Consider the following 24,182-nt stretch of genomic DNA (forward strand, 5'->3'; position numbering starts at 1 on the left):
TTACAGAGTCATGGTATAGGTTTAAGCAGCAATCAAGCCATGAGTTTTCTGGTAAAATCAGTACAAGTTTATACAATATTTGAAAAAAAAAAACAAATTGACATTCACTTAGTCAAAGAGGGCGAAAGAGAGTAGGCTGGAAAATATAAATAGTAGTAAAGAGTTAGCTTGTAATAATTAAAAGTGTGGTGGGGCAGTAGCCCAGGAGGCAGTGGAAAAGGGGAAGTGAAAGGAGGATAAGTAATGTTTAGTAAGGCATTGAGCAGGGACAAAGCCAATGTATTTTTAGGTGATATTTGAGGTGTTTCTTAAAGAGTGGAGTAGATGAGAGAGAGGTTAGTGTTTTAGGAAGGTTGTTCCAGATTCTGCCCACAACATTGGTAAAGAGTGAGTCACCAGCTTTGTTGTTGGATTTATTGTTGGCAATTAGTAACTTGCTAGCTGAGCATAGTGTTGTAAGATTTTTATATGGGGAGATCAGGTTAGAGAGGATAGGAGTATTAGTAGGGTGGTACAGAATTTTTTGTGTGATCACAAGTTGATTGTATCGTAGTTGGTTTTGTAGTTCTAACCATTTGAGTTGTTTGAGGTTGAGACAGTGGTGGGTTCTACAGGGAGAGCCAGTGGCAAATCTGACTATATTATTATAGCTAGTTTCAAGCTTGGTAATATTGTGTTTAGATAGATTGGTATAAATGGCAGAAGCATAGAATAGGGTAGAAGTAAGATGAGCCTGGGCAATGGTGGTTCTAGCCAGTTGTGTAAGGAATGGTTTGATTCTATACAGAGAGCCTAGTTTTTATTGATAGTTTGAATAGTATTATTGATATGGTCATCAAAGCTGAGGTTATGATCAATGGTTATGCCTAGAAGGCGTGCAATAGGATCAGGGGAAATACAAGTTCCATTATAGGAGGTAATAGTGAAGTGGATCTGTGGAGATTTGTGGGTGGGAGTGAAGAGTAATAATTTGTTTTTTTTTTGGGTTGAGGAGGAGACGTTAATCAGTAAACCAATTTTCAACAGAGTTAAATACAGTCTGAGTAAGGGTTTGGAGAGAGGATGAGGACTTAGCAGTACAGATTAGGGTAGAGTCATCAGCGTATTGCATGCAAGTGGTTTGTGGAACAACAGTGTAGAGATTGTTAATAAAAATAGAAAAAAGAAGAGGGCCTAGGATAGAGCCTTGAGGGACTCCAGTGTTCACAGGGAGGGGTGTGGAAAGATTATTGTCCCAGAGCACTGCTTGATGTCTGTTATCTAGATAGGATTTAAACCAAAGAATAGCTTGTGGGTCAAGAGATTGGGCTTTTAGAGTACTGATAAGTAAGCTATGGTTGACCATATCAAAAGCTTTTGATAGGTCTATAAATAGAGCAGATGAGAGAGAGTTATTGTTTCGATTCCTGTTAATACAGTCAGTAAAGCTTAGTAGGGCAGTGGTGGTGCTATGAAAGGGTCTGAAGCCAAGCTGACAGTTAGCAAGTAAGTTGTTATGGAGCAGGTGTTGAAGTAGTTGATGGTGGATACATTTTTTCATTATTTTGGCTAATGGAGAGAGTAGAGTAATTGGTCGGTAGCTGGAAATGTCAGTGGATTTACCTCCTTTATGCAAAGGGATTATATGGGAAACTTTAACAAAAACACTAACACCCACCACTAAGGCTTTGGCAGCTACTTGAAGGTATTCTGCTGGGAGGTTATCAGCAGAGGGAGTACAAGGTTTGAGTTTCTGAAGGAGTTTACAGATAAAGGAAGATGGAACAGGTTGTAAATGTAAGAAGGGAATTGAACTGTTTGTATTTTGTAAAGGAGAGGGGGCGGTGGGTGTTAGTGTTTTTGTTAAAGATTGAATAGCTTCAGTGAAGTAGTTGTTAAAGGTATTGGCTATTTGCAAAGGACTATCATGGGGAATAGAGTTTAGGGCTGGAGTTCTAGCCTGCCCTGGTTTGAGAAGTTTATTAATGCCTGACCAAAACTTTTGAGGGTTGTTAGAGTGTGATTGTTGAAGTTTGGAATAGTAGTTTTTTTGTCTAACAAAATGTCTTATTTGGTAGCGTTTCTTAATTGCTTAAAGTATAAGTGATCAGCAGAGTTCTTTGAGGCTCTCCATTTAGCCCATATTTTGTTCCATAGGAACATTTTTTCTCTGGTTTGTTTGTGAGCCAGGGGGCTATTTTAGTCCTTACACGGGAGGAGTGGATGGGGGCGTGGCTATTTAGGATTTGAAGGAATTAAGTATTAAAGTAAGAGACTGCTTCATCCAGTTTGAGTTGCTTTAGAGGTGACCAATTACAGGCTTTTAGCTCATTTTGAAAGTTTTCTGCTTGGAAGTATTTTTTAGAATGAAAGGTGACCATATTGTTATTATTAGAGCTGTATTTCTTTTGTTTTATTATGAAGGTTAGTACATGATCACTAATGTTGCCTGGGACTGTTCCGACTATATAAGAATCAGGATGACTGTTTATAAGGATCCATTTGAGAGTAGTTTCCTTTTTACTAGGTTTATGGAATCTTGTGGGGGAGTTTATAATTTGAGTGAAGGCAAGTAGGTTTATGTGGGTGTTTGGATTAGGGGAGTTACATGTGGTTCAGTCTATGTTAAAATCGCCAAGTACTATAGTTTCTTGAGGTAGGAGAGTAGATAAGCTGCTAAGAATGTTTTTGAGAGTGGTAATATTATTACCTGGAGGGATGTAGGAGCAGATTATATAGATAGATTTAGCACTATTAATTTGAAGTTTGACAGTAAGAGTTTCAGCATTGGTATTTGAGGGTAATAACACATCAACGGGTGAAACAAGAAGTTCAGATTTATGCAAGATGGCTACACCTCCACCTTTTTTGGATGTACGGTCGGATCTTAGGATGTTATATCCAGGTGGGGTTATTTCTAGGTCATGAGTAGAGGGTTTTAACCAAGTTTCAGTTAGGCAAAGGATATCAAATGCATGAACTTGTAAAAGAACATGCAGTTGGCTAATTTTGTTATTAATGCTACGGATATTGAGTTGAGCTATTCTGAGTGAGTTTCCTGATGTTATACAGGAGGAAGCATTGTTAAATGATTGTTTTTGTAGATTGTCAGTTTGTGGAATTGGGCCAGGATTAGGATGAATGTCTCCGCCTATTAGAAGGTTTAAAGAATGTGTCATTGCAGTTTTTATAATTTTATAGTACTTGGGTAGACTTATCTTGTTGGGGAAGTAAGTAATGTGGGTATATCTGTGAAACCTAGGAAGTAGGTAGGTTGAAGTAAAGGTAATGTTGCTGTGAGAGAGAGAGTTGGGGTGTGTAGTTGGTATTGTTTGCTGTTGAAGGGATACTTTACAGACCAGAGAGTAGTGTTCAGAGTAGGTAAGGGTATAAGTTAAGATAAGGAATATTAATAAAGAAGAAAAGAGAAGAGAGTTTTTGAGGATAGGTGTATGTACATATGCCATATTGTAATAGTATGGTAGAAAGGTTAAGTAAGTTATAAGGTAGGCTAAAGTGAATAATTATGTAGGGAAGAAAGATATATAGTATGATAGGATAGTTAGAGGAGGTTTGAGAGAGAGTAGGTATGAGGCTGAAGGCAAAGAGGAGTGGTCTAGTAATATGCAGTAGTGTGCAGATGATTGAGGAGGGGGATTAGGGGAGGAGTTGATAAGTTTATGTGCTAGGTGATAGGTTGAGAGGAACAGTGGGTGTGGCTAGATAGGTATAAGTTAAACAGCACTGGGGTGGGTGGGAATTGGGGGTAGGGTAGGGGAGCGGAGTGAGCTTAACGGAGTGGGTCAGAGCAAGTAGAGGAGACAATCAGTAAGCAGTAACAACTATGTAAAATATTCCTTATTAAGTTTTATTCACATTTCTTTGTGTTTTATTGTTGATCTTTCATCAGTTCCCAAATATGTATACACTCCCTCCTGCTCAAGTTTTTTTTGTATCATGTTTCTGCCCCAGTTTGATATTTTCTTGGAGCTGCAGTTTTCCTGCTTTAAATGTTGCTTTTACACATTTATCAAGACCAAATTACATTCTTATGTGAGAAAGTTTGGGCCACTTGCAGTTGTGCTTTCAGTGGCTCATCTAATGAACAAAACAAAAAACAGGAGCCAGCAGAACATGACCCAATAAAATACTTTTATTGTAATATGTAAAAATTAAAGCAGAGAGTATGCACAAACCGGTTTTGGCCGGTAAACTAGACACAGCCTTCCTCAGTGTTAAACAAGCAACTGCAAAGCTGAAATTAAATACACTGCAAGCAAACATGATTGGATAGATCTAAAGCTTGTCATTTAAACCTGGCGGGAATAGCCCGCCTAACTTAATAATCCATTTTTTCTCTTTAGAATTCAATAGTGAATGCCAACCTGTTTTATTCACTTGTTTGCCATGAATAATATCAATAATAGTGAAATGAAAACTAGCTGTGGAGTGTGTTTGGTTATGTTTGTATAGAGCATTTTGAATTCTGCCCTTTTTGATATTGCTAAGGTGCTCGAAATCCTTAATCTTAATGGTCTGGAAGTTTGATGTACATGTGGCTAAATATACTATCCAATCAGAGCTACAATTAGCAAAAACTTTGATATCATATACAGTGGCAGAATTTCTACTAGTAAATTCTTTTGTTTTGGAAACCTTATTGCAATGAGTGCAATGTGTAACAACCAACAGGTATACTGCCAGTAATAGTAGTTTGTATTGGTTCTGGGTGACTGTTAGCATATGCATGTTTATAATGGTTAAATTGACTGCCCAGATTTCTGCCTTTCCTAAAAGAGAAAAGGCACCGTTCAGGAACAATATTAGACAAATCGTTATCATACAATAATAAGTTCCAATGCCTATTGACACTCTGGATAAGGCTGTCCGAATTCCTGCCATAGGTAGTGGTAAATCTAATGGGTTGATGAGTAGGTTTTTCCACATTCTTATATACCAGTAGGTCATCCCTATTCATATGGTTAACTTGGTTGATAGCATCAAAAACATGCCCCATTTTATATCCCCTTGATCTAAAACGTCTGGTTAACTCCCTGCTTTCAGCTTGAAAGGAGGACTCATCAGAACAAATGCGTTTAGACCTGATGAATTGAGATTTAGGAATATTCTTAGCAATATGTGGGGGATGAAAACTAGAGGCATGTAGAATAGTATTATATTCTGGATGTTTCCAGGGTTCCCAGAGTATGATCTAATAACCTATTAACAGATCGTCAAGAAAAGTAATGTGATGATGATCATAATGTATTAAACTCCAAACCCCATTTATTGTTGTTAAGATATGTTAGGAATTCAAACAAACCACCAAGGTCCCCCTTCCATACAGCCCAGCAATCATCAAGATAGCGTCTCCAGATATCAAGATGTTTCAAATAGATTCAACATAGGCCATAAAAGGTCCATAAATGGGAGCAAAAGAAGAACCCATGGCTGTACCTTTAGTCTGCCAATAACAAATATCCTGATAGAAGAAGATGTTGTTAGTTAGTACATATGATGCCATGTCCAACAAAAATTCGTTAAAGTCTGGGAATATAAACCAGAACTATTAAGCCAGAAGGCCAAAGCTTACATCAAAGGTACACATATGCCAATCCGGCTCAAGTTGTGTATCCGAAATGATTTGTAAAAATTAGTGGTATCACGTAATCTAGACGGATGGAAGAAAGTAGAGGCTTCAATTTACTGGTTAGAAAAGATAAAGGTTCTGTGATATATCCCTACCTGAAACAATAGGTCTACCTTGTGGACCTTTGGCAATATATTGATTCATGGAATGTGCATGGTATCATTATCAATTATAAAGGCATCCTTAGCATGAGACAAAAATTCTTCAATTTCTTTTTGAAATTTGGATGTAGGATTGATGACCATCCTTACATAATATTTTTCATCAGATAACTGTCTCATGGCTTCCTGATTATAATATTGCCAATCAAGGACCACAACTGCACCCCCTTTATCCGCTGAAATAATAACAATATCATGATTTTTTTGTAAATCCATGATAGACCTTTGTTCAGATACAGAAATGTTATTATTTTTAATGTTGGATACTGACCTGGCATAATGTAAATCTTTGAGAATATTATTCTGAAACTGTAGGACAACAGGATGCATGGGTGGAGTAAACTGTGATTTGTGATAAATGAATTTGTCTGTAGAACCAAAATCATTGTTAGTGTGTCCAAAAAACATTTTCAAATTCAACAATCTACAGAAGGAAACAACAGGATGTTGTTTCCTTCTGTAGATTGTTGAATTTGAAAATGTTTTTTGGACACACTAACAATGATTTTGGTTCTACAGACAAATTCATTTATCACAAATCACAGTTTACTCCACCCATGCATCCTGTTGTCCTACAGTTTCAGAATAATATTCTCAAAGATTTACATTATGCCAGGTCAGTATCCAACATTAAAAATAATAACATTTCTGTATCTGAACAAAGGTCTATCATGGATTTACAAAAAAATCATGATATTGTTATTATTTCAGCGGATAAAGGGGGTGCAGTTGTGGTCCTTGATTGGCAATATTATAATCAGGAAGCCATGAGACAGTTATCTGATGAAAAATATTATGTAAGGATGGTCATCAATCCTACATCCAAATTTCAAAAAGAAATTGAAGAATTTTTGTCTCACGCTAAGGATGCCTTTATAATTGATAATGATACCATGCACCAACTTTTGGTTCGGGATTCCATGAATCAATATATTTACTTTTTGCCAAAGGTCCACAAGGACCCCAATCACCCACCGGGTAGACCTATTGTTTCAGGTAGGGGATATATCACAGAACCTTTATCTCTTTTTCTAACCAGTAAATTGAAGCCTCTACTTTCTTCCATCCGGTCTAGATTACGTGATACCACTAATTTTTTACAAATCATTTTGGATACACAACTTGAGCTGGATTGGCGTATGTGTACCTTTGATGTAAGCGCATTGTACACAAACATCCTCCATTCCGGGGGTTTGGAAGCTTTGGCCTTCTGGCTTAATAGTTCTGGTTTATATTCCCCAGACTTTAACGAATTTTTGTTGGACATGGCATCATATGTACTAACTAACAACGTCTTCTTCTATCAGGATATTTGTTATTGGCAGACTAAAGGTACAGCCATGGGTTCTTCTTTTGCTCCCATTTATGCGGACCTTTTTATGGCCTATGTTGAGAACGATCTCATATATAATAGCAATAATAACATCTATTTGAAACATCTTGATATCTGGAGATGCTATCTTGATGATTGCTGGGCTGTATGGAAGGGGGACCTTGGTGGTTTGTTTGAATTCCTAACATATCTTAACAACAATAAATGGGGTTTGGAGTTTACCTTACATTATGATCATCATCACATTACTTTTCTTGACGTATCTGTTAATAGGTTATTAGATCATACTCTGGGAACCCTTGTGCATAGGAAACATCCAGAATATAATACTATTCTACATGCCTCTAGTTTTCATCCCCCACATATTGCTAAGAATATTCCCAAATCTCAATTCATCAGGTCTAAACGCATTTGTTCTGATGAGTCCTCCTTTCAAGCTGAAAGCAGGGAGTTAACCAGACGTTTTAGATCAAGGGGATATAAAATGGGGCATGTTTTTGATGCTATCAACCAAGTTAACCATATGAATAGGGATGACCTACTGGTATATAAGAATGTGGAAAAACCTACTCATCAACCCATTAGATTTACCACTACCTATGGCAGGAATTCGGACAGCCTTATCCAGAGTGTCAATAGGCATTGGAACTTATTATTGTATGATAACGATTTGTCTAATATTGTTCCTGAACGGTGCCTTTTCTCTTTTAGGAAAGGCAGAAATCTGGGCAGTCAATTTAACCATTATAAACATGCATATGCTAACAGTCACCCAGAACCAATACAAACTACTATTACTGGCAGTATACCTGTTGGTTGTTACCCTTGCGGACATTGCACTCATTGCAATAAGGTTTCCAAAACAAAAGAATTTACTAGTAGAAATTCTGCCACTGTATATGATATAAAATTTTTTGCTAATTGTAGCTCCGATTGGATAGTATATTTAGCCACATGTACATGTGGCGCATTTTACATTGGCCAAACTTCCAGACCATTAAGATTAAGGATTTCGGAGCACCTTAGCAATATCAAAAAGGGCAGAATTCAAAATGCTCTATACAAACATAACCAAACACACTCCACAGCTAGTTTTCATTTCACTATTATTGATATTATTCATGGCAAACAAGTGAATAAAACAGGTTGGCATTCACTATTGAATTCTAAAGAGAAAAAATGGATTATTAAGTTAGGCGGGCTATTCCCGCCAGGTTTAAATGACAAGCTTTAGATCTATCCAATCATGTTTGCTTGCAGTGTATTTAATTTCAGCTTTGCAGTTGCTTGTTTAACACTGAGGAAGGCTGTGTCTAGTTTACCAGCCGAAACCGGTTTGTGCATACTCTCTGCTTTAATTTTTACATATTACAATAAAAGTATTTTATTGGGTCATGTTCTGCTGGTTCCTGTTTTTTGTTTTGTTGGATTCCCTATTGAGCCGTGCAGTTGCTTCCGTGCATGTTTTTTCTTGATATCATCTAATGAACCACAAAGTTTATGTCTGCAGTACGGGGTACTAGATACCACTCAGGGAATGTCAACCTCTGAATGAACTTTGGAACAGTTTAATTAACTGTATTGTTTAGGTGTTTTGAATCAGTTATAAGTGTGATCACTTGCTATTTACAGACTCCAGAAAAGCCATAGAAATAAATGCTAACATCTGTGTAAGTACTGTGTAATGACAACATTATTTACTTGAGGGTGGTGGTGTCGGTGTTGCTGCTGTACTCATGATGCTCACTGTAGTTGTTGTTTTTCTCCTTCTTGGTGCTGCTGCTGCTGTTTTTGTTCCATGTGATGATATTCCTGCTTTAGTTATAGCAGAACTGGTACGTGTCCGCCTCTCTCTAGCCGTATAACACAAACATTTGAACAAAGTCTCATCTGGAAGATTAGGGACAGTAAACAAAACTTCCCCTGTAAGAGTTGTATTATATTCTGTACCAGTATCATTTATGTGCTGATCATTTTCATACAGAATACATAATCTGTATTTATAGTCCCTGGATTTGTTGGCACAATTTATTGTATTCTTCTTCCTGATCTGTATGTCTGGTGCCTCCACTTGAGTACTTAGGATTAAGGGAATACTGAAACTTGTTTCTGTAAACATGTTAGCCTCGGTGAGACAATCACAATCATAGAACCCTTCATCCTGTGCTGTAGCTCTCTCAATGACATACTGAGCACCACCATTAGGTGCATGAAGTCCTAGTTCTTTAAAATTTCTGTAGAATGTGCATGCTGTGAGTGAGGATCAACTCTTTATGCTGATGTGATTGCATCTTTACTGTTATAAGCCTTGGCTGCTTTCTTATGGCCAGGTTTGCAGCATACACTCAATGTGCCCTTTCAGTTAACAATATTCTAGTTGCTTATTTTTGCATACATAAAATTAATGCAATCTATTTCTTCTATTTTCTCTGGTATAGCAAACATCTCAGATTTTCTGTGCACGCTCTGTCTACTAACTCTTTCTATTTTTTGAAACAGCTCTCCTTGAGAAGCCTTATACTCAGCCAATCGACTCTTCATTCTAACCTCTGATTTTTACAGATTTTATAAGGTCACATAAATAACTAGTTAAATCTTTTTCTATTTTTTCTAGCTTTTTGTTATTTGAGTTCATAGATTCCTTCAATGGTTCTTTTATTTTAATCACTTCTGAGTACATTTGATTTATTTTTCTTCTTAATTACTGGATGCCATATCTTGATCCAAAGCTGAAGCTTGAACTGCTTCTGGCTGAACATCTGCAAGACCCTTTCCCATATAGTGTTTTTTTCTGTTCATCTTTTTTGTTTGTTTGTCTTTCTGGTTCTCCAGTTTCTTCTTTTCTGACATCCAGACAGTGTACTTACTAGTCAGTAACTGAATTTTACTCAAATAAATTTCAATTGCAATCCTTTTCCCAGTTTCTGTTTTCCCACTGGGAGAGCTGAAATTAACCTGCTGATCAGTGTGTAGCCATCTTGGAAGTCCTTTTAGCTAAGTTCTTGATCTTTCTTTATCATTCAAATTGATCTTTCTGCCCTTTATTTCCTCTCCATACATTGTCAAAAAAGAAGAAAATATTTTTCTTCTTATATTTGCTCCTACTTATAGTAGTAGACATTTTTCAGAATTATTAGACAAACTTAGCTAGTTTGCTGTGTGAGGAGTTTTGATAAGGTAGGACTGTTGTTTACTGCTGATTGAATGTTTTGGTGTGTTGTGGGAATTCACTTCTTGCAGTTGCTTAAATCTTTGATTATGCTTCTTACTAGGTATACTACATGCATGAAAAATGAAATTAAAGCCTTCAGTTTAAAATAAAAAAGTGCCAGAAATGTGCACATTAAATCCCTATGCATGACTCTCACAACATTTGTCTCTGTGTCTTGTCATTGGGCACTAGGATGTTGATTGTACCATTTAAGAAAACTTTAGTTTGAGGACTTTGTTAGACAGATATAGTAGTTTAGTTCTTCTGAGGTTGGATGTTCTAGACAAATATAAGGATAAGGCTAAGGACATGGCCATCACCAAAGCTAGTCCATCCAGAAAATAAGATAGAGAAAAGAGAAGCAGGGAATCAAGAGTTTTCTTTATTGGAATGGTTGTCACCTACTAAAGTTCCTATAGTGCCTAGATTTCTTTTTTTGCCTAGGAATGTCTTCCCTAGCAACTGCTGCTAGGTCCTGTTCTCCTCCTAGACAGGAGTCGTCAGGTACGACTGGCTCGTCTTCAAAGAGAACAACTTGGAGCTACTTTTAGGTGCTATTAAGGTTTTTGTCATCTTGTCCAGCTTCAACAATGTGCCTTTAGTCCTATAGATCCCTATATAGCCCAATGCAGCTAGACTGGGAACAGATGATGTTGGCATTTGTGAAAGCTCAAGTGCAGCATAGTCACATCAAGTACAATATGGTATTGCTTTGGTCCCCTCTATTTCCAGGGTAGCCAGAGATGAAACCCTAACCTTCTTTAGTGCTGTTCCTCCTCTGAGCCCTGTTTTGGCTCTGATAGTTTTGGAACCAATAGCACAGCCTGTGCCAATTCCTTTGATGCAGAAAGATAACATTTGATGTCAATTTTCATTCATTCCTCAATGTATGGGTTTGGATCCAACACTCAGATCCAGCTCGGCTGTTACTCCACCTTGTGGTGATCAAAACTCTCGAGCTTCTTTCCTACCCACAATGCATCTTGCTTAACTTACTTCAGATTTTGCTTGCCACTTTTGCGGCCCGATGTGATTGACTACTCATGCTACATTGTTCAATTAAGTGAATTCTCTTTCAAATATTCATTTTTTCTGGTATTTAACTGAGTTTAATCTTCTGTTTTCATTCTAACTATTAGAATTCCCTTGGTAACCTTTTTTGGCCTTATATACTTGTAAATATATTCTAAATTATCATTGCTGGTAGGCCTTTCCTACCCCTTATTCCTTGTTCTTTCTATGTGTTGTTACCAGCTAATATTTTGCTGGCTAATTAATATGTCTTTTTCTTTTGACTAATTAATCTAATATTTTTGCCAAAAAAAGAGCTACTATCTTGTTTTTATTGCTTCTTCTTCCAACTGATTCTTGCTGTTGCTATTGTTATTGGCTGTTGTGAACTCTTTCTACTATGTCTGAAAAGGGCTTCAAAAAGTGCAAGAGATGTAGGCATAAAATTACACTGTCTCTGTGTCTACTGCTTAGGTGTGGTGCACTTGGATCAGGATTGCAACATTTGTCATGGGTTTAATCTTTTTGCTATTACTGAGAGGAAGAATACATTGATATTAAGGGGTATGTTGCCAACCCCTTTTTCAGACGTATCACCTGGAGTTCATCCTCCTAAACTGAAAGTTAGGGACCCTTCAGCAAGGTCCAGGTCTGTGGAATCTTTGGCTTTCTACATAATCAAAGCTGAAGAAGAAAAGAGAAAACTGGATATTAAACCTTCTGGGAACCAACCTTCTTCAGATCCAAGCATATATATTTCTAGTCCATTGACATCAGATCCATACAGATGGGCTTCAGATCAGAATTATCTGGATCTGAAGCCTTTGCCTCGTACGGTCTAGTCATCCTCTTTGGATCCAGTAACAGCCATGTTGCCCTCCCCCTTCCTTGAGCAGCACTCTAAGTCCCCTTCAGTGTTGTCTTCTTGTTCCTCCAGAAGTGTTATAGAGGCAGATGTGTAAAGGATGATGAGGAGATTCTTCACAGAGCACTTTCAGAAGGGAGTCTTCATGGTTCATACCCCATCGGGTCAGGAACCAAATCCAGCTACTCCTCTATCTACTACACCTCCTCCTCTGACCTGACTGGTGGGATTAGAGTCTTAGGATCTGAGAGTTCCAGGCCCTTCTGTGTCATATGGAAGAGAACTTTGTCTTTGGATCCAAAGGCTACTCTGAGTGGGCTAGCTTCAAATTCATCAGATTAGAAGACTCTCAGAGCTGAATCTTCTGGGTCAGATGTGAGGGGATACAGTCGACTCTGAGGTTTTCAGAGTTCTCTTCCTCTCATAGCTTTGGTGTTGGATAGCTTGGCTCTGGCTTCCACCTTAGGTTGAAGCTCTTAGAGCAGAAAGAGGTAGCTGGCCAGAAACTCGCTTTCTCAGCTCTAATGGCTTACTTTTCTCCAGAGTGGCTGGCCTTCGAGGTTGTGAAGATGGTTTTCTCTGCTCCAGCAGATCAGACAGGTCTTTCCTCCTGGGATGCACCTTCAACATCCCTACTGATTTTGTAGCATGATCCTCAGCATTCTACATCACTGGGACAGACAGCCCAGAGCTTCCACACCACCCAGCTGGATGATGTTATCTTTTCTGATACTTCTCTGGATCATCCCACTGAAGAAGTTTCTAAGAAGAAGACATGGAAGAGGAAGCATGTAGATTCCCACCAGGAGTCTGTTACTGAGCATACTGATTTTGATGAGGGAGAAGGGTATCCCAAATCACCACCCGATGATGTCTCATTTGGAGATCCTTAAGCATAAGGGTGGTTGGTTTGCCCAAAACCCCACTCCTGAGGAGTCAGTATTTCTGGAGGCTTTTGGGACTGGCCTGTCTACCTTCTGGGTTACTCCATCTACTGATGACCTCTTTGACTTGGTGGCTAAGTGGGGCTGGAAGGAGTATGATATGATTGAGCCAGTCCCCAAGAGGCCAAACAGGATTGTGGTTCCACCGGTAGGGAAAGAGCATTGGAGTGAGGGTGTAACAGTTATTGCAATAGTCATGGTGGCAGTTACAAAAAGGAAGTTGCTGAACAGAATTCCACTGTCCATCCCCCTAACAGAGAATCTAGGGCTTTGGACAGATTTGGGAACTGAGTCTATACTTTAACGATGTTTGCTCTCCAATCACTAAACTACTCAGCACTCTTCACAAGATTGCAAAGGGGCTTGATTAAAGAATTTTCAGATTCCCTTTCAGGAGTCATTACTGCAGACAGTCAAACTTCTGTGGTCTCACAGTTGGCTGCTCTGCAGTCTACTGGAATTTGTCCATGAGGCTCATCTTGCATGCTGCAGAAAGCACCTCAAAGACTGCAGGTTCAGGCATTTCCATCAGTAGGCATGCCTGGATGCGCCTGTGCAACTTTGTGGAGCCCTTCAAGTCATCTTTCATCATCAATGCTCCTTTTGAAAGTTCTTCTTTGTTTGGCCCCACAGTAAAAGACAGACTCTCCAGGTGTGAGAAGGACGGAAAGACCCTCTCTGCATTGGGTGTATGTTTTTCGACCATGAACCAACAAGGAGGTCAAAAGATGTGGTTCAAGAAGTCTCAGGGTCCTTTCCAGGACACATGTGGAGATAGTTCCCACTGAGGCAGAGGGGCAATAATGGCAGAAGATGCCCCCTTGGCAGAGGACGCTTCCAAAACCAAGGGTCTAGGGATACCTTTTCCGAAAGGCCTTTTCACATTCCTGAATGGAGGTCCAATTGCCTTCCTCTGGAGGCAGATGGGGGTCATTTATCTCTGCACCAGAAAGCCTGGCTAAGCATAACAAAAGATACTTGGGTGCAGAAAATCATTTCCAGAGGTTATATTATTCCCTTTTCCCTTCCACCACCATCACCCAGGAAAATTCCCAGTGTTCTACCCAATCAGAAAGAAGCAGCAGCACTGGAGATACAAAAGCTTCTAGAAAAAGAGTCATTCAATAGGTCCCTCCAGACCAAATAGAATTCATAAATTACTCAAGATTATTTTTGGTGCCAAAGAAAGCAGGAGACTGGAGACCAATTTTAGATCTCAATGTGTTGAACAAATCAGTTTGACACACCAAGTTCCAGATGGTCATAGTTCAGTCCATTCTGCCTTTTCTGAGCAAGGATGACTTGATGTGCTTGATAGACCTTCAGGTTGCATACTATCACATAAAGATGAACAGATGATCCAAAAGTTACTTACACTTCCAGCTGGGAGCCAGTCATTATGACTTCAGAACACTGCAATTTAGTCTTACCACAGCCCCCATAGTGTTCACCAAGTGCATGACAGTAGTAGCAGCTCACCTGAGACTGCAGGGATTCCAGATGTTTCCATATTTGGACAACTGGCTCATTATCACTCCGACCAGGCATCAACTGGTATAGGCATGAGACCAGGCCTTGCAGATTTGTTTAAATCTTAGAATAGCCATCAATTACATGTCTCAATTACAACTGACTCAAACTTTGGAATTCATAGGAGCAATGTTCAACACAGTATCTATGGTAGCATCTCTTCCCATTGCAAGGGTACAAACAATAACAAATCAGGTAAAAAAAAAATTATTTGCAGTACCAAAAATGCAGCCTAGTTGATTCTGCAAGCACTAGGATCAATGCCAGTGGTAATAATCCTAGTTCCTCTAGGAATATATCACATGCAAATTCTGCAATGGATGTGGCAAACACAATGGTCAGTTCTCTCTCAGCCCATGTCTACAAAGATACAATTAACTCAGATATGCAAACGATATGTCTCCTGGTGGATGCAGTCACAACAATTGTTGAAAGGTCATCCTTTCATTCTCCCTCAGATCAAGGCCATAGTGACACTTCCCAGATTGGGTGGGGTGAGGGGCATTTTCTGGGGAAGAAAGTCTAAGGGGCTTGGTCCCCTGAAAAGGCCAATGTGCACATCAATGTTCTGGAAATGACGGCAGTGCTGTTGGTGTTGTAAGACTTCCAAGATTCTCTCCCTCTTGGAATAATTGCAATCCAAATCTTACCCCTTGTCTCAAGAAGCCCTGAGGATGTGGCAATGGGCGATCTCCTCTAACTGCTTTCTAATTGCAATGCACATTCCAGGGAAGTCCAATGTAATAGCAGACAAATTGAGCAGGCCCATTTTACCACCTCATGAGAGGTCTGTCAACAACGAAATGACAGACATGATTTTCCATCAGTGGGGCCAGCCTTGCTGCAATCTCTTTGCATCTGCCTTAAACAAGTGCAGCAGCTTCTTTGCCCTAGTCCCCAATTGGGTGAGTCACTGAGAGATGCTCTTCTTCATGATTGGCCTCCCAGTCTCTTATACTCTTATCCCCCGATTCCTTTAATTCCCAAATACTTTCAGAAAGCAGTCAGGTTGAAGAGGAAAGTCATCATTGCACCTTACTAGCTTCGACAAATTCGGTTCTCCTTCCTCTGGCCTCTTCTTTGGTACCCACCACAGATTCTGGATCCAGCTCCAGACCTTCTATCTCAAGTGACAGGCATGACTCACCCAGACATTTCAAACCTCAAAGTGACTGCATGTTTTTTCCAATTCCATTGATAGCCAGGCAATCTATGTTCTCTTCACCTGTCTGCTCTATTCTGTTATCTTCTCATAAACCCTCTACGAGCGACTCTATAAAAGTAAATAGAGAATATTTGTTCACTGGACAGAAAAAAATCAGAACCTTTCTCAGCACCAATACATTCTGTTCTTGAATTTTTAGCAAATTTGTTTAACGGTGCTAGTTCATCAACTATTAAAGTCTAACTTGCAGCCATTTTGAATTTCCTTGTGGGGTTTCAGAATTCTTCATTGGGTTCCTCCAAGCTATGCAAAGCATTTTTGAAAGGTACTCTTCTACTTAGACCTCCTTACAAAGATCCTATACCACCATGGGGTTTAAATTTGGTACTGCAAGCCTTGACACAGTCTCCCTTTGAACCTGCAGCTAAATGTGATTTAAAATTCTTGACCTGGAAGACTATCTTTTTAGTGGCAATTACATCAGCTAGATGAATTCAGAGTTTCAAACATTATCTTCTAAGCCCCTATATTTGATTTTTCACAAGGACATGGTCACTTTACATACCAGTGCTTCCTTCTCACCTAAGGTGGTGTTAGAATCCAACATTAACCAAACCATTAACTTGCCAATATTCTTCCCAAACTTTACAAATAAAGGAGAATATTTTCTGCACTTACTGGATGTTCATAGGCAATTACACTTTTATCTGCACTGAACAAAACAAATTAGAAAGTCAGACCAGCTCTTTCTTTCCTTTGCATATCAAAGGTGGGTGAATCAGTTACAAGGGTAACTTTAGCCAGATGGTTAACGTATTGCATCTCCTTTGTCTACACTAAATTGAATCTCCCCATTCTAAAACTGTTAAAGGTTCATTCCACTAGATCTATGGGTGCTTCCACTGTATTCCACTCTAGAGCATCCATGAATGATATTTGTGCGAATGCTACTTAGTCAAAGTCTCATATTTTATCACTTCTTACAAACTAGATCTGGTCTCGAGGGGAAGAGCAGGCTTTGGCTCAATTTTACTCAGGAATATCCTTCCTTATAGTCCACCCAGGAATGCAGGTAACTGGGGACTCTGTCCCATATGTTGAAGAATGAATGAAAATTGACAGCATCAGATAAAGAAGTTATGTACTTACCACAACATTTCATCTGTGTTGTCCACTTTCATTCTTCCTCAACTCCCCTCCCTTCATTTCATCCCTCTCCATTTCTCACAAATGACTTCTGGAATAACGAGACCTTTGAAGACACCAATGACTCCATATGTCCCTTATGTTGAACTCCAGTTATGGCAATTCCTTTATAGTCTTTCTCTTTGTCTCTCAAGCTGTAAACAGGATCTGAGGGAAGTTAGGCATGGTGCATTGTGGGTAGGAAAGGAGCTCAAGAGTTTGTTGATCACCCCAAGCTGGAGTAACGGCCAAGTTGGATCCAAGTGCCTGATCCAAACCCATACATTGAGGAAGAATGAAAATTAATAACACTGATGGAACGTTATGGTAAGTACATAACATATTTTTTTTCTTTGATGCTGATGCCATCAGCATCAGTGGACATCTTAGCATCAGTTCTGTTAATACTTAGGACCACTAGGGTTGAGGGGTTGAGTGCGATCCCCACCTTGATGAGACCATTGTCAACCTCAATGCTATTGACGTTTGACCCTTTGGCACCAACATTTTTCATTATAGCTTCATGTCTGGAGACTTCAGTGCCAACAAGAGTGCCACTGTCCACAATTCAGTGCTGACATTGATATCATCAGTGCCAATGTCTTTGGATCTGAATACCTTGGTCAACAGATCAATGCAGGGGAGAACAGAGGCAATTTTGTTGCAAGAGCTGGTACAGGCTCCAATAGTTCCACCCTAGGCGTCATTGTGTCTGAAGCCTTGAGCCATACATCATCCTTGTTCTCTCTCTGTCTGGACAAAGAACCTCATAGGCTAAAGGCAGAAGTTTGAGGTGCCTTCTTCCCAGGACAGTTCAGATGACCTTTCCCTAGGACCTCCAAAGATGAGATGGTACAAGAGAAAACACCACAAGTCCCTTTAGTCTCCCATCCCAGACACAGATCTTAAAGAAGGTGATATCTCTCCCAAATCCCCTCCTAAAGGCATTACATTTGGTGAAATCCTGGAATAATGAAACAGAGGAGATCATGGTCAAGTCATCCTACCTCCTTGGAGAAAGATTTTTCAGGAGGTCTATAGGTCCTCTCCACCAATGGCCTAAGTAGTGCCACTTCCAGATAAGCTTGTTGTTATAGTAAGCTCCAAGGTATGGAGAGAGCTGGATATAGTTGATCCAAGCCTCTGAAAGCTGGATAGAGTGCTGTGAACCCCTGAAGATATGCAGCGCTGGATCAAAGGACCACATGTAGATTCCACAGTGGTGTTAGCTGCATCCAGTACCTTTTCAATCAAGGCACTGAACAACTTGGTGTATATGATTTCATTTCTGATGGATCTGGTGAAATAAATGACTAATACTCTAAAACAGTTGCCCATGGTTGAGCTGAGATCACTGTTGGAGACTCGACTGGCAAACATTATATATATATATATATATATATATATATATATATATATATATATATATATATATATATATATATATCCCTGTGCTGGCTATAGAGTTGATTTATAATGCAATGAATGGAACAGCTAGAGTGGGGAGCTGAATGTAGTGTCAGCACTGGCTGTGCCTAACTGACTTTATGGATCATTTCATAGTAGATTTCATCAACACACCCTTTGATGGAACCTCTTTGTTTGAGCAAAAGGTCTAAGACCAGTTATTGCAATGTGAAGCAAAATACTCACTGTTGTGGGGTTTAAGTTTTCACCCCCACAGCAGTCCTTTCCATGAAACCAAAAAGGCATCAAAAACTTATGGTTTAGCCTCATCAGCTCCAGCAGAGACAACAGTACAAGAGAAGATCCTGCTGTGGGGGTGGAGTGGGGGGGATTATCATCTAACCACTCTCCCCGATGCAGAGGTGGCTGCACCAGCAGGGCTCCAGGAGACCCTTTCTTGGATCCTGTCTGTATGATCTCTAAAAGATTTCTCAACTGTCTAACTATAGAGGCAATTGGGGAATGAATTTCCCTAAATCTGGTTGGTCATCACACAGGGCAAGTAGGTAAGGGAAGCTAAATCCAAAGGCTGCTAGCTAGATACCATTTTAGCAATGCTCAAATATCCACCCTCACATGCCTCCCCCCCCCCAATTTCCACCCCATCAGCAGATGGTGGCACAACAGGAAGAATACAACCACCTATAAAAAAGAACCATTCAGGTGGTTCCACCATACCAGAGTAGTTCCACATTTCGCTCTTTATTCTGCTTGGTGCCTAAAAAGACTCAAGACTTTGGACCATTCCTTGACCTAAGTTGAATGAATCAATATATGAAAAAGTCATTCTGGATCATTCCAGTTTTGTTCATCCTACCTTATCTGCAGACAGGAGACTGGATGTCCTCTTTGCATTTCGATGTGTATGTATAGATCAAAATATACAAGCTATCTGGAAGATTTGTGTGTTTTGAGGTGGAGACTTCCAGGTGTTCACCAAATGCATGGCTCCAGTCACAGTACAAATGTGACTGCTACCAGTGATGATCTTTTACTACTTGGATGATTGGCTCATAGTGGTGCTCTCTATGGAAAAACTTTCTCACAGCAAGATAGTATTTGCTCCATCTGTGCCTGTCTTATGGTCACTATGGCAAAATTCCAGCTGGATACATCAGTGTCCTTTACATGCATTGGCTACCAGCTGGATACAGTCAACAAGAAGGAAAAATTATCACCAGTCAGGATTTCTTCCATAGTTCAGGAAGTCATTAGTCTTTCAGAAAACATGAACCTCACTATGGCTGCAGTACTGAAGGTGCTGGGTCTGATGTCAACCTCAATTTAGACAGTTCCATGAGGGTATTACAGTAGACACTTAGGAACCAGTGGATCCAAGCAAACCTGTCCATGGTACATACAATCAAACTTTCAAAACTTGCATTGAGCATCTACTATGGTGGACAAACCCACAAAATATGTATACAAGAGCACCCATCATTTCACAATCCCTCCAGTGTCATGATAAGAATGAATGTGTCCCTACTGGAGTGAGAGGGCATTATCTAGACAGTCCAAAATACATGGATACCACAAGAAGCCAAATTACACAACAGTGTTCTGGAGATGAGAGCAGTCTTTCTAACTTTGCAGGTTTTTCAGGACATGGTCCACCAGGATACTGTATCCATCCACTCTGACAACATGGCTTTGTATGGCACATTAACTAGTAAGAAGGAACCTGATCTTATCTGCTTTGTAGAGATGGTGTGGGAATGAACAATAATATCATGTTGCATTCTCACAGCAATGCACATACCAGGGATGTCCAGCATGACTGTGAACAGGTTGAGCAGACAGGTTTTGTTCCTACAGAAATGGTCTCCCAACAAGGCTGCAGCTGGGAAAATATTCCAGAGGTGGAAGATCCTGTTGCAATCTCATTGCTTCACCATTTAACATCAAGTGTAACAGGCTCTTTAACAATATCCCCAGAAAGGGACAGCCATCAAGAGATTCATTCTTCCATGTTTGTTCTCAGGTATCTTGTGTGCATTTCTTGATTTCTCCTCATAACCAAATCCATCCAGAAAGCCAAGAACTGCAGAATGAAGCTGATTCTCAAAGCTCCATTCTGGCCATTCCAGATATGGTTCCCCCTCCTGTGACCTTATCTCAAGAGAAAACCTCTTCTTTCTCTTCTACAGAACCTTCAACTACTCTCTCATGCATCCTGGTGATGTAACCCGGATGTAAGATCTCTACACTTGTCCAAATGATTTCTCCACTTCCAGTGACAGCCAGGCACCCCATCACTCCCAGATGAAATGATTAGCCTGATAACTGCCTCACAAAGACCTTCTACAAGAATAATTTTAATTATTTAGCATTTGTTTACCAGGATAGTCTGACTGGAATGACTAGCATCTGTTTCTAGAGAGTGGGGATTTGACTTTTCTTTTTTTCTCAAAATTTTTTTTTATTTTTCAGTTTTTCCATGGATTTTTAATAAATGGCTTAGGATGAATCCTTAATTCTTTAATTTTAATTTCCAACAATGCTGTGATCTTCAGTAGGCTGTAGAAGTCTTCCAAAGTCGGTATTGTGTTTGTATTCCATCTTCTTGTTATACATTTCCTTGAGATTGCAAGTATTGTCCGTACTAGATGCATATTTGATTCATTCAAATGAGGACCTTTGTACACATTTAATAATACTAGAGCTTTAGATAAGTTAAATGATTCATTAAATAAAGCTTGTAAAAAGTTTTTAATACCATTCCAAAATGGCTTAATTTTAACACAGACAAAAAAAATGTGATTCCAGTCTGCATTGTGTATTTGCTCACACATCCAACATATTCCCTTTGTGGAAGAATTAATTTTAGTAATTCTGTCTGGAGTTAAATATGTTCTGTGCAAGCATTTCCAATTAAAAACTTTCCAGTATTGTGTAAAGGATGTATGTTTTACTGATAATAAAATATTTGATTTAATTTCTTCACATAGCTCTAATGAGGGTCCCTTTGTTATATAATTCCAGTATGAGGATTTGGGTGTTGTTTTATAGGTTCATAGGTAGGAACTAGGCTATCTGCCCAAGGGAATTTATAAGCCTAGCCAGAGTGTCGGCTTTCGCCGGCCCATTGATTAATTAACTGATCCTCTGTCAAGCAGAGCCAATGAAGTGATACCAGGGGTGTATTTTCTGTTACACATCCACTCGTCAAGGTTTCTCTTGAAGAGTGTTAGTGAGGGGCTCTGCCTAATGTAGTTTGGAATTTTGTTCTAAAGCATGGGGAGTCTCTGTGACAGGAATCTATCCCTCCAGCATGTTCTATTTATTGTTGTGGTGAGGTTTAGCTCACTAGAGAGCGTGGCTTGTAGTGACTTGGATTTCTTTAGGTGGAGCATGTCCATCAATTCTGAGTTGGACATGGCTTTGTAAGTCAGGCAGATATCACCTCTGAGTAAGCAAAGACGAAAGAACCACAAACTAGTCAAACAAGAAAAACCTCAACAAACGGATGAGTCCACCACACGTAATCTTTATTTGGAAATAAAGTCTTTTCTTGTTTGACCTCTGAGTAAGCGATATGCCACTGAGTACAGTTGGAGTTTTTTCAATCAGGCTGCATAGGACATATGTTTGAGGCTAGTGATCCTCTTGGTGAGGTACTTTTGTGGTCTTTCCAGCTGTTGGAAGTGTCTTGTGAGGTACATCCCAAATGAGGCATTGTACTCTATGATGGGTCTAATGAGTAACGAGTAGAGGGGCACTATAACCTCTTTATTTCTATATGCAAACCCTTTAGTAATTAGATGGGCCACGTAGAAGGATTTCCCAACTACTTTGGTAATATGATTGTCAAAGGAGAGATTACTACCTACCTGGGTCCGCAGATCTCTGATTACCTCTTCTGTATTAAGGGGGCTGCCACCTATGTGGTAATTCATGGGTGTATTGTTTTTCCCCAAATGGGATGACTATGCATTTTTTGGCATTTAGCTTGACGCCATGACTTTGAAACCAGGTGTCCGTCTCAGTAAGGCCCTTTTGGAGGATGTCCGTATCAGCTGGAGAGTCAATTATGGCTCCCAGTTTGCAGTCAACGAACTTGGTTAGCCATAGTCCTCCTGTATTTGCCTGTACTTCTGAGAAGTATATGCCGAACAGTAGGGGTCCCAGGACCAAGCCTTGTGGGACACCACTTGTGACTGATTTAGAGTCGGACCTGGAGCCCATTATTCTTACTGTGCAAGTTCTGTCTGTAAGCCAGTTGGCAACCCATCTCATGATGTAGGGGTTTATGTTCAGGCTGGTGAGTTTTTCTGTAATACCCAAGTGGGGAATGGTGTCAAAAGCCTTGGTGAGGTCAAGGTAGGCTGTGTGAACCACCTTTCCCTCATCTATGGCCATGGTGACTGTTTTCGAAGTCAACCAGGTTTAGTAGACATAATCTGCCCTTAACAAATCTGAACTGGGTCGGATCAAATGTTTGGAGGTTCCCAATGTCTTTGTTAATGAGTTCCATGATAATGCACTCCATAGCCTTGCTGACCCGGCTAGTCAGGCTTATGGGGCGATAGTTACCACGGTCAGTTGTGGCCCCTCCTTTGTGGAGAGGAATAACAGTTGCTGTACACCATTATATGGGCATGTAACCTGTGGAGAGGCTGAGGTTGAACAGCATGTTTAGGTGGGGTGTTAGTTCATTCTGTAGTTCATGCAAGACGTAGCCTGGGACATCATCTGGTCCCATTGAAGCTGTGTTTTTGGCTTTTGAAAGGGCTGTTTTCACCTGTGCATCTGTGATTTTTGGGACACTACACTTTTCCGGTATTGTTGTGGGCCCTTTTGGAGGTGAAAGGGGGGTAAAGTTTGCACTGAATCTATCTGCCAGGATGTTGGCAATATCAGTAGGTTCAGTATATTTTGTGCTATTTTGCACTAGTTCAGTGCATATCTATGAGTTGCCACTTAGATTCTTAACATAGCTAAAGAAGACTTTGTGGTTATCTTTTGAATCCTTGGCTATTTTTATTTCGAAGTTAGCCTTGGATGATTTCATGAGGGACCTTAGTTTCTTACTGATACTGATCGGGATTTCTTTCCTTCTTGGGATTTGCTTTTTTCTGAACTAGTTTCCTCCTTCTATTGTATAGCTTGTTTATGGCAGGGGTCCACCAAATTGGTTTCCTTCTCTTAGAGGAGTGAGTCTTTGTTTTACTACTGATGGCACGATCCATGCATCCTTGTAGGTGCTCATAGAGTGCATTTGTAAATGTTTCTGCATCTAGGGCAGCGTGGGGGCTGTGAAACTTACCACCTCTGTCTTAAGTAAGATGAAGTTTGCTTTAGAAAAGTTTTTTACTGTGGTTTCCTTAGTTGGGGGTGGTGGTGGGGTGTGGACATCCAGAGTGATTAGTTTATGGTCTGATTTAACCAGTGACTGGTTGACCTGTGGTGTGGAACACCTGTCACCCATGTTGGTGATGACCAGGTCCAATATATTCACCTCTGGTAGGGGAGTTTACCAGCTGATCCATGGCATTTGAGTTGATGAATTCCAGGAAGCGCTGGGCCTGGGAGTTTGTACTCGAGTAGTTTTCCCAGTGAATGGTAGGGTAATTGAAATCATCCAATATCAGGGTGGTCAGTAGGACCTTCATGTTTTCCAGTGTCTCCAGAAAGGTGAAGTGGTAGTCCTGGGTCATGGAGGGTGATCTGTAGCAGGCCAC

Source organism: Protopterus annectens, chromosome 12.part0 (assembly GCF_019279795.1).
Source record: "Protopterus annectens isolate FY-2018-M chromosome 12.part0, PAN1.0, whole genome shotgun sequence".
NCBI lineage: Eukaryota > Metazoa > Chordata > Ceratodontiformes > Protopteridae > Protopterus > Protopterus annectens.